The sequence below is a fragment of the Oncorhynchus kisutch genome, linkage group LG29 (assembly GCF_002021735.2).
Source record: "Oncorhynchus kisutch isolate 150728-3 linkage group LG29, Okis_V2, whole genome shotgun sequence".
NCBI lineage: Eukaryota > Metazoa > Chordata > Actinopteri > Salmoniformes > Salmonidae > Oncorhynchus > Oncorhynchus kisutch.
The window spans coordinates 10,127,958-10,145,460 of NC_034202.2; positions in this window are offsets into that span (position 1 = coordinate 10,127,958).

Genomic DNA, 17,503 nt, shown 5'->3' on the forward strand with positions numbered 1-17,503 from the left:
GTTGAAAGTGTTTTTCTTGGTCTCGAAATGAATGCTGACAGGTTGTAAAAACGAAATCTCCTAACTCCCAATAGGTTTTGAATGTGCAGTGCATATACATATTTTCCTGCGCCAGTGTGGAATAAGGGGTATGGGGGGTCAATTTTAAAGCCATATGTATTCAATTCAAAATAAAATAAATTGTGAACATGAAGAATAAAGTTAAGAATGTAGGCAGCAGGTAGCCTAGTGGTTAGAGCGTTGGACTAGTAACCAGCAGGTAGCCTAGTGGTTAGAGCGTTGGACTAGTAACCAGCAGGTAGCCTAGTGGTTAGAGCGTTGGACTAGTAACCAGCAGGTAGCCTAGTGGTTAGAGCGTTGGACTAGTAACCAGCAGGTAGCCTAGTGGTTAGAGCGTTTGACTAGTAACCAGCAGGTAGCCTAGTGGTTAGAGCGTTGGACTAGTAACCAGCAGGTAGCCTAGTGGTTAGAGCGTTGGACTAGTAACCAGCAGGTAGCCTAGTGGTTAGAGCGTTGGACTAGTAACCAGCAGGTAGCCTAGTGGTTAGAGCGTTGGGACTAGTAACCAGCAGGTAGCCTAGTGGTTAGAGCGTTGGACTAGTAACCAGCAGGTAGCCTAGTGGTTAGAGCGTTGGACTAGTAACCAGCAGGTAGCCTAGTGGTTAGAGCGTTGGACTAGTAACCAGCAGGTAGCCTAGTGGTTAGAGCGTTGGACTAGTAACCAGCAGGTAGCCTAGTGGTTAGAGCGTTGGACTAGTAACCAGCAGGTAGCCTAGTGGTTAGAGCGTTGGACTAGTAACCAGCAGGTAGCCTAGTGGTTAGAGCGTTGGACTAGTAACCAGCAGGTAGCCTAGTGGTTAGAGCGTTGGACTAGTAACCAGCAGGTAGCCTAGTGGTTAGAGCGTTGGACTAGTAACCAGCAGGTAGCCTAGTGGTTAGAGCGTTGGACTAGTAACCAGCAGGTAGCCTAGTGGTTAGAGCGTTGGACTAGTAACCAGCAGGTAGCCTAGTGGTTAGAGCGTTGGACTAGTAACCAGCAGGTAGCCTAGTGGTTAGAGCGTTGGACTAGTAACCAGCAGGTAGCCTAGTGGTTAGAGCGTTGGACTAGTAACCAGCAGGTAGCCTAGTGGTTAGAGCGTTGGACTAGTAACCAGCAGGTAGCCTAGTGGTTAGAGCGTTGGACTAGTAACCAGCAGGTAGCCTAGTGGTTAGAGCGTTGGACTAGTAACCAGCAGGTAGCCTAGTGGTTAGAGCGTTGGACTAGTAACCAGCAGGTAGCCTAGTGGTTAGAGCGTTGGACTAGTAACCAGCAGGTAGCCTAGTGGTTAGAGCGTTGGACTAGTAACCAGCAGGTAGCCTAGTGGTTAGAGCGTTGGACTAGTAACCAGCAGGTAGCCTAGTGGTTAGAGCGTTGGACTAGTAACCAGCAGGTAGCCTAGTGGTTAGAGCGTTGGACTAGTAACCAGCAGGTAGCCTAGTGGTTAGAGCGTTGGACTAGTAACCAGCAGGTAGCCTAGTGGTTAGAGCGTTGGACTAGTAACCAGCAGGTAGCCTAGTGGTTAGAGCGTTGGACTAGTAACCAGCAGGTAGCCTAGTGGTTAGAGCGTTGGACTAGTAACCAGCAGGTAGCCTAGTGGTTAGAGCGTTGGACTAGTAACCAGCAGGTAGCCTAGTGGTTAGAGCGTTGGACTAGTAACCAGCAGGTAGCCTAGTGGTTAGAGCGTTGGACTAGTAACCAGCAGGTAGCCTAGTGGTTAGAGCGTTGGACTAGTAACCAGCAGGTAGCCTAGTGGTTAGAGCGTTGGACTAGTAACCAGCAGGTAGCCTAGTGGTTAGAGCGTTGGACTAGTAACCAGCAGGTAGCCTAGTGGTTAGAGCGTTGGACTAGTAACCAGCAGGTAGCCTAGTGGTTAGAGCGTTGGACTAGTAACCAGCAGGTAGCCTAGTGGTTAGAGCGTTGGACTAGTAACCAGCAGGTAGCCTAGTGGTTAGAGCGTTGGACTAGTAACCAGCAGGTAGCCTAGTGGTTAGAGCGTTGGACTAGTAACCAGCAGGTAGCCTAGTGGTTAGAGCGTTGGACTAGTAACCAGCAGGTAGCCTAGTGGTTAGAGCGTTGGACTAGTAACCAGCAGGTAGCCTAGTGGTTAGAGCGTTGGACTAGTAACCAGCAGGTAGCCTAGTGGTTAGAGCGTTGGACTAGTAACCAGCAGGTAGCCTAGTGGTTAGAGCGTTGGACTAGTAACCAGCAGGTAGCCTAGTGGTTTAGAGCGTTGGACTAGTAACCAGCAGGTAGCCTAGTGGTTAGAGCGTTGGACTAGTAACCAGCAGGTAGCCTAGTGGTTAGAGCGTTGGACTAGTAACCAGCAGGTAGCCTAGTGGTTAGAGCGTTGGACTAGTAACCAGCAGGTAGCCTAGTGGTTAGAGCGTTGGACTAGTAACCAGCAGGTAGCCTAGTGGTTAGAGCGTTGGACTAGTAACCAGCAGGTAGCCTAGTGGTTAGAGCGTTGGACTAGTAACCAGCAGGTAGCCTAGTGGTTAGAGCGTTGGACTAGTAACCAGCAGGTAGCCTAGTGGTTAGAGCGTTGGACTAGTAACCAGCAGGTAGCCTAGTGGTTAGAGCGTTGGACTAGTAACCAGCAGGTAGCCTAGTGGTTAGAGCGTTGGACTAGTAACCAGCAGGTAGCCTAGTGGTTAGAGCGTTGGACTAGTAACCAGCAGGTAGCCTAGTGGTTAGAGCGTTGGACTAGTAACCAGCAGGTAGCCTAGTGGTTAGAGCGTTGGACTAGTAACCAGCAGGTAGCCTAGTGGTTAGAGCGTTGGACTAGTAACCAGCAGGTAGCCTAGTGGTTAGAGCGTTGGACTAGTAACCAGCAGGTAGCCTAGTGGTTAGAGCGTTGGACTAGTAACCAGCAGGTAGCCTAGTGGTTAGAGCGTTGGACTAGTAACCAGCAGGTAGCCTAGTGGTTAGAGCGTTGGACTAGTAACCAGCAGGTAGCCTAGTGGTTAGAGCGTTGGACTAGTAACCAGCAGGTAGCCTAGTGGTTAGAGCGTTGGACTAGTAACCAGCAGGTAGCCTAGTGGTTAGAGCGTTGGACTAGTAACCAGCAGGTAGCCTAGTGGTTAGAGCGTTGGACTAGTAACCAGCAGGTAGCCTAGTGGTTAGAGCGTTGGACTAGTAACCAGCAGGTAGCCTAGTGGTTAGAGCGTTGGACTAGTAACCAGCAGGTAGCCTAGTGGTTAGAGCGTTGGACTAGTAACCAGCAGGTAGCCTAGTGGTTAGAGCGTTGGACTAGTAACCAGCAGGTAGCCTAGTGGTTAGAGCGTTGGACTAGTAACCAGCAGGTAGCCTAGTGGTTAGAGCGTTGGACTAGTAACCAGCAGGTAGCCTAGTGGTTAGAGCGTTGGACTAGTAACCAGCAGGTAGCCTAGTGGTTAGAGCGTTGGACTAGTAACCAGCAGGTAGCCTAGTGGTTAGAGCGTTGGACTAGTAACTGAAAGGTTGCGAGATCGAATCCCCAGTGCTGACAAGGTCTGTCATTCTGCCCCTGAACAAGGCAGTTAACCCACTGTTCCTAGTTCCTAGGCCGTCATTGAAAATAAGAATTTGTTTGCCTAGTTAAATATAAAATTGTAAACATTTTCGAGGGCGGGTGAAATAATGAATGTTGAAATCAAAAACCAAACGATTGAGAGCAAAATGTATAGAATTGTAAACACAAATAAGGTGTTAAAAGCAAAATACCAACTTACAAGCAGATCATTTTAAAGCAAGAGCTGAACTCTATGACAAATTATTTAAAAAATATATATATATTTGGAAAAAAAATCTTTTTCGGTTCAACTTTCCCAGCAACCAATCCTATTGAATAGATTTAGCCACCGCTCTTCCCTGCATGTACTACCTTTTGGTTACGCTACTCTAATCTTTGCTCTCAATGTCTGTTTCTTTGCTTTTACTGCCAGTCTTTTCGATTGCGAGTTTTTGCATAATTTTTCCGTGAAGGGCGGGGTTTAGAGGGAGGCGGAGACAATGAGTCTCCATTGGTCCGCTAGTTTTGGAGTGACGGTTCGTCTTAACCCAATCAATGAACATGATAGACAGGCTTTTTTTCTATTGCCTACTTAAGTAGACTAACGTACTTAAACATTTGGAGACCCAAGATATAGGCTTCAGTAGCCATGCGCAAATTAATAACAGTATAGCGCCAAACCTACTGAGTTGATTTATAAAATGTTTTAATTCTATTCCAGGACTTTTCACTGCATTTTTTTAAACAATTTGTATCGTGTTAAATGTTAGCCACTATCAGTAAACACCGTCAGTTATACCCATAACCTACATTTATAACTCATGTGAATGTTAATTTCCTTGCGTTTAGCATCGTTCCATTACAATGTTATTTTAGCATTATTTCCTCTGTCACGTTCATGTGGTTGTTCCTGAGGATCTCTAGCAATAGTGGATCATATTAGACTAATGTATTACAAGTTGTGCAATAATGTAGCCTGTTTGAATTATTATTATGGAACGCTCGTTTAAACCTGGAGCCTGGCACGGTTCATGAAGGTTCACTGGACTACTGGAACATTGTCATCACAGTTCCATGATTAGTGATAATTATTAGAGTAAATTTATAGGACCAGCTGTATATTTTTATATGATATAATTATGTTTATACAATATACACTGCTCAAAAAAATAAAGGGAACACTTAAACAACACAATGTAACTCCAAGTCAATCACACTTCTGTGAAATCAAACTGTCCACTTAGGAAGCAACACTGATTGACAATACATTTCACATGTTGTTGTGCAAATGGAATAGATAACAGGTGGAAATTTATAGGCAATTAGCAAGACACCCCCAATAAAGGAGTGGTTCTGCAGGTGATAACCACAGACCACTTCTCAGTTCCTATGCTTCCAGGCTGATGTTTTGGTCACTTTTGAATGCTGGCGGTGCTTTCACTCTAGTGGTAGCATGAGACGGAGTCTACAACCCACACAAGTGGCTCAGGTAGTGCAGCTCATCCAGGATGGCACAGCAATGCGAGCTGTGTCAAGAAGGTTTGCTGTGTCTGTCAGCGTAGTGTCCAGAGCATGGAGGCGCTACCACGAGACAGGCCAGTACATCAGGAGACGTGGAGGAGGGCAACAACCCAGCAGCAGGACCGCTTCCTCCGCCTTTGTGCAAGGAGGAGCAGGAGGAGCACTGCCAGAACCCTGAAAAAAGACCTCCAGCAGGCCACAAATGTGCATGTGTCTGCTCAAACGGTCAGAAACAGACTCCATGACGGTGGTATGAGGCCCCGACGTCCACAGGTGGGGGTTGTGCTTACAGCCCAACACCGTGCAGGACGTTTGGCATTTGCCAGAGAACACCAAGATTGGCAAATTCGCCACTGGCGCCCTGTGCTCTTCACAGATGAAAGCAGGTTCACACTGAGCACATGTGACAAACGTGACAGTCTGGAGAACGTTCTGCTGCCTGCAACATCCTCCAGCATGACCGGTTTGGCGGTGGGTCAGTCATGGTGTGTGGTGGCATTTCTTTGGGGGGCTGCACAGCCCTCCATGTGCTCGCCAGAGGTAGCCTGACTGCCATTAGGTACTGAGATGAGATCCTCAGACCCCTTGTGAGACCATATGCTGGTGCGGTTGGCCCTGGATTCCTCCTAATGCAAGACAATGCTAGACCTCATGTGGCTGGAGTGTGTCAGCAGTTCCTGCAAGAGGAAGGCATTGATGCTATGGACTGGACCACCCTTACCCCAGACCTGAATCCAATTGAGCACATCTGGGACATCATGTCTCGCTCCAATAATTGCACCACAGACTGTCCAGGAGTTGGTGGATGCTTTAGTCCAGGTCTGGGAGGAGATCCCTCAGGGGACCATCCGCCACCTCATCAGGAGCATGCCCAGGCGTTGTAGGGAGGTCATACAGGCACGAGGAGGCCACACACACTACTGAGCCTCATTTGGACTTGTTTTAAGGACATTACATCAAAGTTGGATCAGCCTGTAGCGTGGTTTTCCACTTTAATTTTGAGTGTGACTCCAAATACAGACCTCCATGGGTTGATACATTTGATTTCCATTGATAATTTTTACGTGATTTTTGCTGTCAGCACATTCAACTATGTAAAGAAAAAAGTATTTAATAAGAATATTTCATTCATTCAGATCTAGGATGTGTTATTTTAGTGTTCCCTTTATTTTTCTGAGCGGTGTTTTTTCTGCATCATTTAAAAAAAAACTATTTATAAATGTTTTACTCACCCTAAATAATATACAAGATCCGAGTATTTTAAATCTGCTGAAAAGGAGACTAATATGCATGTATTTAAATGGATTTCTTTCATTGACCCCTAATATTCTGGACTGTTCTCTGTTGAGAAAACTCCAATTAAAGGCACACCAAATGTTAAGGAATTGCTTTCGATAAATGTACTGAAAGCTCTATTGAATGAAAACTCCACAAGAAAATCTGTTGACCAGCAAGTTTTTTAGCGGTTTAATTAAATGTATTCAGCACGCTCAAGGTAATCACGCCTGCAAACGCCTGTTAACTTATGTCGGTGCTTAAGTCGGAGTACCAACTACGGAGAAATGCGTAGGAAAGACGTACATTTCCTAAGTCTGAATCAGGCCTTAAGTGAGCCTCAAGGGAGCAATTAAAGGCATCTCTGTGAAATAAGCATGAGGAGGCATTATGAATGTGGTCCGTTCCCTACCCACCGTCTTCTCCCTCCCCGCTAGCTATTTGCTCCTAGGCCTGAGTCAATGGAAATGCATTCAAGAATTCAATCAATTCAGCCTCTGAAGTGGATGTGGAAAGACGAGGCGTTATGCTATAGGATGATGGTAATGCTCTGCTTTGCATCATTCTGGGCTGCCTGTGTCTAATCTTAGATTTGTTAGATCTTACATATTGTACATTTTCTACACCGTCTAATATGTGGTCCACAGCACGTGTGGTGAAGCATGTGTGGTGTGGTGAGGTCCGTGGCTGGGTAGGCACTGGCTATGATCAAATCCAGATTTAAGGATCTATTCAATCTGTATCGCTGAAGTGTTACAGATTGCACAATAGAAATGTAAAGGTAAGTTAACGATTGAGCCGACATACTGTGTATGCAGCGTGAATGCGGTCTCCGGCTAACGTGGAAACATTGCCTTTAAATTTCAATTCCGCTGTTACGCTGACCTTCCGCGATACAGATTGAGTCGAGCTCTTAGTCAATAATAAACATTGATAGTGCCCAACTTCACCATACAACAGATAGCTCTAACAACCAGTGACATAGGCTATTAACCGAAATTGAAAAATGTCACCAAATTGTAAATACCAATGTAGCCAATAATTTTTTTTGTATCATCTGACAAAATGACACAGCACAACTGAGCTCAGCCATAGACCGATGTAACATCCACAGTTACAACCAATAGGTGGCACTAAAAGACCAATGTATGGACACATTTTATCTGAATAGTTTTCAACGCAAACTCCATAGTCTTTCACAATGGATTTACAATTCTTCCAATGCACTGCGCGGGACACACACGGGATTTTCCATGACAAATTCCAGCTTGACAAATTCCAACTTGATCATTGAAATGCATCAAAGGGAATGCTGTCTATTCTCATGTTTATTCAACAGTTGACTAACCCGTAAATTGCAAAAGAAAATGCATTTAGAACTAACTTTACTTGTAAATTAAGTCCATTAGTCTGTCCTTCAGGGTGAACCTCTCAGTGACAGGATTGTAGGGCCATGGGTGACAAAATGATCAAACCTGGCTTTCATTTGAACACTGATATTGTCCAAAATGTTGTAAAACATTCCTCTCATCTCCAATCGGCCGTCTGCTCCGGATTACTTTGTCTTTTCAGGCCGAGTGTAGTGCAGTTCTCCTCAAACCAATCATAGAAACACTTGCCTCCTGGCATCCGCATCATACATCGTGTCGCTGATACGTGCGCAGCAGAACCCAAATGTCTATTGTTTTATGCTGCAGAACACGAAAGAGTGCATCAGCACAATTGACAGCGCCCAAGACACTAAAGCAAGGCCTATTTGGCAATAAATTTAGACTGCAAGCTAGATAGACCGTTCGTAATAGGTGAATTACCCTACGTGAGTGCAGCCGTACACACAGCTATCTTACCAAAAGAATACAAACTAAATGCTGAAAGTAGCTTATTCATTCCAAAATCCCCTTCAAATCCCAGTTGGATTAGTTGAGCATTCCTTGAGTGTAGCATGCTTCATCTGTGCTGACTGAACACATCTATGTGCCGGGGGGCTAGGGCCAGTCTGTTTTATCTGGTGTAATTCTCCTGTCTTATCTGGTGTCCTGTGTGAATTTAAGTATGCTCCCTCTAATTCTCTCCCTCCCTGCCCGGAGGAGCTGAGCCCTAGCATCATGCCTCAGGTCTACCTGGCCTGTTGACTCCTGGCTGTCCCCAGTCCACCTGGTCGTGCTGCCGCTCCTGTTCTGCCTGCGGCTAGGGAACCCTGACCTGTTCACTGGATGCGCTACCTGTCGTCGGCTCATTCTCTCTCTACCGCACCTGCTGTCTCAACCTCTGAATGCTCGGCTATGAAAAGCCAACTGACATTTAATCCAGAGCTACTGACCTGTTGCACCCTCTACAACCACTGTGATTATTATTTGACCCTGCTAGTCATCTATGAATGTTTGAACATCTTGATGAACCATCTGGCCTTAAATGGCCATGTACTCTTATAATCTCCACCCGGCACAGCCAGAAGAGGACTGGCCACCCCTCAGAGCCTGGTTCCTCTCTAGATTGCTTCCTAGGTTCCTGACTTTCCAAGGAGTTTTTCCGAGCCACCGTGCTTCTACATCTGCATTGCTTGCTGTTTGGGGTTTTAGGCTGGGTTTATGTATAGCACTTTGGGACATCTGCTGATGTTAACCTGTTATGGCTGCAATCCCGGTACCGGGATCAATATGATAACTACCAGTGAAAATAGAGGGCGCCAAAATTCAAACCACAGTAATCTCATAATTACAATTCCTAAAATATACATGTCTTATATAATTTTAAATCCATTTTCGTTGTTAATCCCACCAAAGTGTCCGATTTCAAATAGGCTTTTCAGCGAAAGCACTACAAACGATTATGTTAGGTCTCCACCAAACCACAATAAGCACAACCATTTTCCAGCAAAATATAGCATTCACAGAAACCATAAATAAAGATAAAATTAGTCACTAACCTTGAATTATCTTCATCAGATGACACTCATAGGACTTCATGTTACACAATACATGCATGTTTTGTTTGATAAAGTTCATATTTATATTTTAAAAATCGGAGTTTACATTGGCGCGTTAGAGTCACCAGTTCCAAAAACATCAAGTGATTTTGCATAGCCACATCATTCAACAGGAATACTCATCATAAATGTAGATGATAATAGAATTATAGATATACCTCTCCTTAATGCAACAGCTGTGTCTGATTTTTTAAAAACTTTACGGAAAAAGAAATGCATGCCATAACCTGAGACGGAGCTCAATTTAAAAACACCACAGCTGCAAAGATGGCTTCAACATAAACAAGAAATGACATGATAAATATTCCCTTACCTTACCCCTTACCTATATCAGAAAGCACTCCAGGAATCCCAGGTCCACAATAAATGTTTGTTTTGTTCGAAAAGGTCTGTTATTTATGTCCAAATACCTTCTTTTGTTAGAGCGTTTGGTATACATATCCAAACGCTAATTCTGGTCAGCGTTATATCGGACAAAAACTTCAAAAAGTGATATTACTGGTTGAAGAAACATTTCAAACTAAGTACAGAATCAATCATGAGGATGTTTTTAACATATAGCTTCAATAAATTTCCAACCGGAGTATTCCTTCTTGTCTTCGTGAGCAATGGAACGCAAGTGGGTACCATGAGGAAAAAGCGCAATCACAAAATGGCTGCTTGATGGACAGCTGATATATTCTGCTCTCATTCACTCCCACAACAACATAGAAGCCTCATTATAATTTCTATTGATGGTTGACATTAGTGGAACCCCTAGTCAGTGCAACATCATATCTCAAGGGGATTTCATTGGGGACTCGGGTGAATACATACAAAGCCCAGATATCTCAATTCCTGTTTTAATTTCTCCTCAGGATTTTGCTTGTCATATGAGTTCTGTTATACTCACATACATCATTCAAACAGTTTTAGAAACTTTAGAGTGTTTTCTATCCAACACTAATAACAATATACATATATTAGCAACTGAGACTGAGGAGTAGGCCGTGTACATTGGGAACCTTATTCATCCAAGCTACTCAATACTGCCCCCCAGCCATAGGTTCCGTTAGCGGAACCTGTGTCCTAGACAGGTTAAAAGGGCTTTATAAATACTTTTGATTGATTGACGGTTTGTCAAAGTGGAAAATTAGTTATTGCCACAGTGCAGTACCTTTAAAATTCTCCTTGCTTGATGCGAATAATTTGGTTGTGTCAATAGCATGCTTCCAGTTTCAATATCCGCCTTGGGTGAAAGCCCTGTTTGCATTAGGATTCTAGGCTAACCTGGGCTGGCTCCTCTGTTCCAAGATCATCAGGAACAGTTGGAGGGGGCTGTTGAGCAGTTATCCTGGTGCTACTTTTGGAAGGGGTGATAAGCTCTTCGAGCATCATCGCTGCTGGGCTTGGCAGCGGCCTCGTGGTTTGATTTCTGAGATCCATTGTGGCAGTGGCAGATTAGCTGGTTGAAGCTAAATAGGCTAAAAACGCTAATGCCTTTTACAGCTAGCTAAGAAGCGAACTCATTTCTGTAGTGGTGGGGTGTGAGGCAGAGTTGAGTGAAGCAGTTTCAATTGTAAACTTGACCCCGTCCTTATGAATCAAAATCAAAATTACAGGCGGAGGCGTATCACCGTATTCACATAGCCTACCACGTTATTCACGTAGCCTACCACAGATAAGTAGCGTTTTTTCACGCTTATGGAAACCCAAAGGAATCATATCCTACCTAACCGCCCAGTGGCTTTCCATAGCCCCCTTGCGCACACAAACACACACACACACACACTCCGCGGGGCGCTCTGTCCATGGTTCCTGATACAGCGCAGTGGAGACAGCGCCAACCTGTCACTAAATCATTTTCACTTTTTTGCTATTTTAATACAGGGATATAACACTAAAACTGAGGTGGCAAATCTACCTTTTGCCACCTCGTTGAGCCGGGCCTGAGCGTGTCCTTGTCCTGATGATTTTCTGTCGCTTCCTCTGATGAAGGTCGGCAGCGCAGGTGTTGGTCTTCCCCTCTGAATTATACCAAGTTTGGAAAATGTTGTATAAAAATGTTGTATAATGTAGTATAATGTCAATGTGCCGGGTTGTTTTTGCTATCTAGCTACTGTAGCTTTGTTCAGTTCAAAGGATGCAAGCGCCAAATGATGTAGACATGCCCAAAATGTGCAGAGCTTACCCACACAACTTGTTTAGGCAATACGCATGCACAAAATATGAAATGGGCTCAATGCAATGAATGAAGCGAGGCAGCAAGACCTATGCTGAGCCTGTCCATTAAGAGTGACTGTCATCAGGGATGGCCATGCTCGTCAACGATTTTAAAGGAATTTGAATGGATAGGAAGGAAGGCATGCGTACTCTGGTGCCTTTTCTGAACTTTTGATGCAGTTTTAGATTTTGAGCAGGAAAACCACCAGACTCATTGAATTAGTAATCAATTCGACATGATTGTTCTTTAAGTACCCACGTACCCTTCCAACTGTTTGGATTACAGAAATATTGTTTCATTATTCAACCTTTTGATGTTACCGCACTGCAACATCTCTCTCTGTGGTAACAAAGGGATTTAACTTCCATTTCTGAAAGAGAGAACGAGTTTTCCTGCAGGTATTTACGACCATCATAAAACTGTGGTGTGAACAAGAAGAGAAGAGAAGAGAAGGGGGGGGGGGGTCTGGTGCCTATGGTCCTCACCAAAAAGGGCAAGTCATGACAGTGCATTCGGGAAGTATTCAGACCCCTTGACTTCTTCCACATTTATGTTACATCATTATTCAAAAAATGTCCTCCTCAATCTACACACAATACCCCATAATTACAAAGCAAAAACACGTTTTTAGAAATTTTAGCAAAAAAACAGAAATACCTTATTTACATAAATATTCAGACCCTTTGCTATGAGACTCGAAATTGAGCTCAGGTGCTGAGGTGCTGTTTCCATTGATCATCCTTGAGATGTTTCTACAACTTGATTGGAGTCCACCTGTGGTAAATAGTACAACAACCCTAAGCACACAGCTAAGACATCACAGGAGTGGCTTCGGGACAAGATTCTGAATGTCCTCGAGTGGCCCAGCCAGGGCCTGGACTTGAACCCGATCAAACATGTCTGGAGAGACCTGAAAATAACGATGCTCCCCATCCAACCTGACAGAGCTTGAGAGGATCTGCAGAGAAGAATGGGAGAAACTCCCCAAAATACAGTGTGCCAAGCTTGTAGCATCATACCCAAGAAGACTCAAGGGGGTAATCGCAGCCACAGGTGCTTCAATAAAGTACTGAGTAAAGGGCATGAATACTTATGTTAAGGTTATTTCCTTTTAATATAAATATTCTTGCTAAAATGGATAAACAGTTTTTCCTTTGTCATTGTGGGTTATGTGTAGTATGATGAGAAAAAAAACTATTTAATCTGTTTTAGAATAAGGCTGTAACTTAACAAAATGTGGAAAAAGGTCTGAATGCTTTCTGAATTAAATGAGTAAAACAGTATCAAACATTATTAAAGTGACCAGTGTTCCATTATCAAAGTGACCAGTGTTCCATTATCAAAGTGACCAGTGTTCCATTATCAAAGTGACCAGTGATTCCATGTCTATGGACATAGGGCAGCAGCCTCTATGGGGTAGGGTTGAGTATCCGTGTGGTAGCCGTGACAATGACTAAGTTCAGGGCAGGGTGGGGCATAGTGATGGCTATTTAACATTCTAATGGCCTTGAGATAGAAGCACCTGTACTGACCCCACCTTCTGGATGTTAGCGGGGTGAACAGGTAGTGGCTTGGGTGGTTGATGTCCTTGATGATATTTTTGGCCTTTCTGTGACATCGGTTGCTGTTGGTGTCCTGGAGGGCAGGCAGTGTGCCCCCGGTGATGCGTTAGACAGACCGCAGCACCATCTGGAGAGCCCTGTGGTTGCGGGCGGTGAAGTTGCCGTGCCAGGTGGTGATACAGCCCGACAGGATGCCCTCAATGGTTTTTTTATCTGTAAAAGTGTGTGAAGGTCTTAGGGACAAGCCAAATTTCTTCAGCCTCTTGCGGTTGAACAGGTGCTGTTGCGCCTTCTTCACCACATTGTCTGTGTGTGTGGACCATTTCAGATTGCCAGTGATGTGTACACCGAGGAACTTGAAGCTTTTCACCTTCTCCATTGCGGTCCTGTCGATGTGGATGGACTCTCCTCTCCTCCCTGTAGGCTGTCTCTTCATTGTTGGTAATCGGGCCTAATACTGTTGTCATCTGGAGGCATGCGTGGCCATGCATGTCATGGGTGAACAGGGAGTACAGGAGAGGGCTGAGCATACACACTTGTAGGGCCCCTGTGTTGAGGATGTGTAGTACATGTGTTGTTTCCTTCCTTTACCACATGGGGGCGCCCTGTCAGGAAGTCCAGGACACAAATGCACAGGGCGGGGTTCCGACCCATGGCTCCGAGCTTAATGATGAGCTTGGGGCGGTATGCAAATTGAAGTGGGTCTAGGGTGTCAGGTAAGATGGAGGTGATATGATCCTTAACTAGCCTCTCAAAGCACTTCATGATGACAGAAGTGAGTGCTACAGGGCGATCGTCATTTAGTTCAGTTCAGTTATCTTTGCTTTCTTGGGTACAGGAAGATCGTGAAGCATGTGGACAGCAGACTGGGATAGGGGGAGATTGAATATGCCCATAAACATTCCAGCCAGCTGGTTTGTGCATGCTCTGAGGACGCGGTTAGGATGCCGTCTTGGCCGGCAGCCTTGCGGGGCTAACACGTTTAAATGTCCTACTCATGTCGGCTACGGAGAACGAGAGACCAGAGTCCATGGGAGAGGGCCATGTTGGTGGCACTGTGTTATTCTCAGTGGGTGAAGAAGGTGTTTAGCCTGTCTGGGAGCAAGATGGCGACGTCTGCGATGTGGCTGGTTTTCCCTTTGTAATTCATGATTGTCTGGAGTCTCATCCACATGAGTCTCGTGTCTGAGCCGTTTAATTGTGACTCCACTTTGTCTCTGTACCGACGTTTTACCTGTTTGATTGCCTTACGGAGGGAATAATTACACTGTTTGTATTCAACCATATTATCAGTCACCTTGCTGGTGTTAAATGAGGTGGTTCGAGCTTTCAGTTTTGCGCGAATGCTGCCCTCTATCCACGTTTTTTGGTTTGGGTATGTTTTAACAACTCAGTCATCGTGTTAGTGTATACATCAATGTTATTCTCAGATGTAACCCGGAACATATCCCAGTCCGCGTGATCCACAGGAGGTTGGTGGGACCTTAATTGGGGAGCACAGGCTTGTGGTAATGGCTGGAGTGGAATCGGTGGAATGGTATTAAATACCTCATAGTTTCCTGAGGGGAGGACGACTCATAATAATGTCTGGAAGGGAGTAAATGGAATGGCATCTGTGAGAGAGAATCCCGTATTTATCTGATCTCTTCCAAGTTCACTCCCCGCTGCTGGTCTAGGCATGTAGTCAAGGACATGGGATGGAGATAAACTTGAGGAACAGATAGACCTGTCTTGTTTTCATCTTTGTTTCTGAGTAACCTGATCACACAGCATAAGACAAAGAGCCTCTGAGAAGAGACCACAGTTCTACAGTCCCTCCTGTTCTTTTACTATCTTCCAAGGGCACCGTTGTGGGGAGGTGGAAGAGAATGGAGACTAGCTTGGTAGAGAAAGGAGTAAATGGAACAGCCGTTATCACTTGTTTCTGCACTATGACCTCACACAACCAATACACCTGGCCACAAGAAGAAAACAAGGTAGCTTATGATGGAACCAACCATGACTAAGCAGTTTTTGGGGTTTCTATGTAAACCCCTTGCGTCTCTGTATTATTTGAGAACTCAGTCGATTCACCTTGTATGTTGCATTGACCTGCACCCTCATCGATGTGTTTTTAATAAAGTTAATATCCTCTCCTCATTATTGATTAGAATTATCATGACACATCAACCACATGGAAACCATGTGTTTGGGGTATACATGTATCATTCCAATGATTCCGCTCCAGCCATTACCACTGGCGTGATCAAAACAATCTTTAAGCATGGATTGGTCAGGCCAGCGTAAATAAATAAATAAGTGTTTGGTCAATAACAAAAGTTTACCTCAATACTTTGTTATATACCCTTTGTTGGCAATGACAGAGGTCAAAAGTCTTCTGTAAGTCTTCACAAGGTTTTCACACACTGGTTTTCACACACTGTTGCTGGTATTTTGGCCCATTCCTCCATGCAGATCTCCTCTAGTGTATGTGACAAATAAAATTTGATTTGATTTGATTTAGAGCAGTGATGTTTTGGGGCTGTTGCTGGGCAACACAGACTTTCAACTCCTTCCAAAGATTTTCTATGGGGTTGAGATCTGGAGACTGGCTAGGCCACTCCAGGACCTTGAAATGCTTCTTACGAAGCCACTCCTTTGTTGTCCGGCGGTGTGTTTGGGATCATTGTCATGCTGAAAAACCCAGCCACGTTTCATCTTCAATGCCCTTGCTGATTGGAAGGAGGTTTTCACTCAAAATCTCACGATACATGGCCCCATTCATTCGTTCCTTTGCAGAAAAACAGCCCCAAAGCATGATGTTTCCACCCCCATGCTTCACAGTAGGTATGGTGTTCTTTGGATGCAACTCAGCATTCTTTGTCCTCCAAACACGACGAGTTGAGTTTTTACCAAAAAGTTATATTTTGGTTTCATCTGACCATATGACATTCTCCCAATCTTCTTCTGGATCATCCAAATGCTCTCTAGCAAACTTCAGACGGGCCTGGACATGTACTGGTTTAAGCAGGGAGACACGTCTGGCACTGCAGGATTTGAGTCCCTGGCGGCATAGTGTGTTACTGATGGTAGGCTTTGTTACTTTGGTCCCAGCTCTCTGCAGGTCATTCACTAGGTCCCCCCGTGTGGTTCTGGGATTTTTTGTCGCCGTTCTTGTGATCATTTTGACCCCACGGTGTGAGATCTTGCGTGGAGCCCCAGATCGAGGGAGATTATCAGTGGTCTTGTATGTCTTCCATTTCCTAATAATAGCTCCCACAGTTGATTTCTTCAAACCAAGCTGCTTACCTATTGCAGATTCAGTCTTTCCAGCCTGGTGCAGGTCTACAATTTTGTTTCTGGTGTCCTTTGACAGGTCTTTGGTCTTGGCCATAGTGGAGTTTGGAGTGTGACTGTTTGACGTTGTGGACAGGTGTCTTTTATACTGATAACAAGTTCAAACAGGTGCTGTCAATACAGGTAACGAGTGGAGGACAGAGGAGCCTCTTAAAGAAGAAGTTACAGGTCTGTGAGAGCCAGAAATCTTGCTTGTTTGTAGGAGACTAAATACTTATTTTCCACCATAATTTGCAAATAAATTCATGAGTGATTTTCTGTATTTTTTTTCTCATTTTGTCTGTCATAGTTGAAGTGTACCTATGATGAAAATTACAGGCCTCTCTCATCTTTTTAAGTGGGAGAACTTGCACAATTGGTGGCTGACTAAATACTTTTTTGCCCCACTGTATATTGGTGCCATCTTATTGTCTTTTCACAGAGTTAGCACTGCCTACCTTGCCTACCCTTACTGCACATCACTGCCTGTTACTGGCCCACAGGGCAGTAATTCTACACTGGTGTTAAGCCATTTTATTTGAAGTGTAGCATATAGCACACTTTCACATACTGTAATCAGGGTTGGGGAGTAACTGATTACACGTAATTGGATTACAAAAAAAACTAACTGCAATCAGTTATGTTACCAGCAAAAATATTGTAATTAGATTACAGATACCTTCAAAAAACTAGATGATTACTTCGGCTGTGTTTACACAGGCAGCCAAATTCTGATATTTGTTTCATTAATTGGTGTTTTGACCAATCAAATCTGATGTGATTGGTCAAAAGACCAATTTGTAGAAAAAAGTTCAGAATTGGTCTGCCTGTGTAAACACAGCGCTCTTGGATTACTTTTAAACAATGTTAGTGGAAAAAAAACACACCTTTCTGTTTTGTCAATGACATTCAGTGCAGCACTGGAAAAAGCACAAGTTTACGTTTGTTCCACCTGAGCGAGTTTTACCACAAGTCAGAGACCACTATGATGACAAACCAAACACGTTTGATGGATTATTTTTGGCTTCTTCTAATGCCTCTTAAACGGAAAGTGAACCAAAAGTAACTGAAAGTAATCAGATTATGTTACTGAGTTTGGATAATCCAAAAG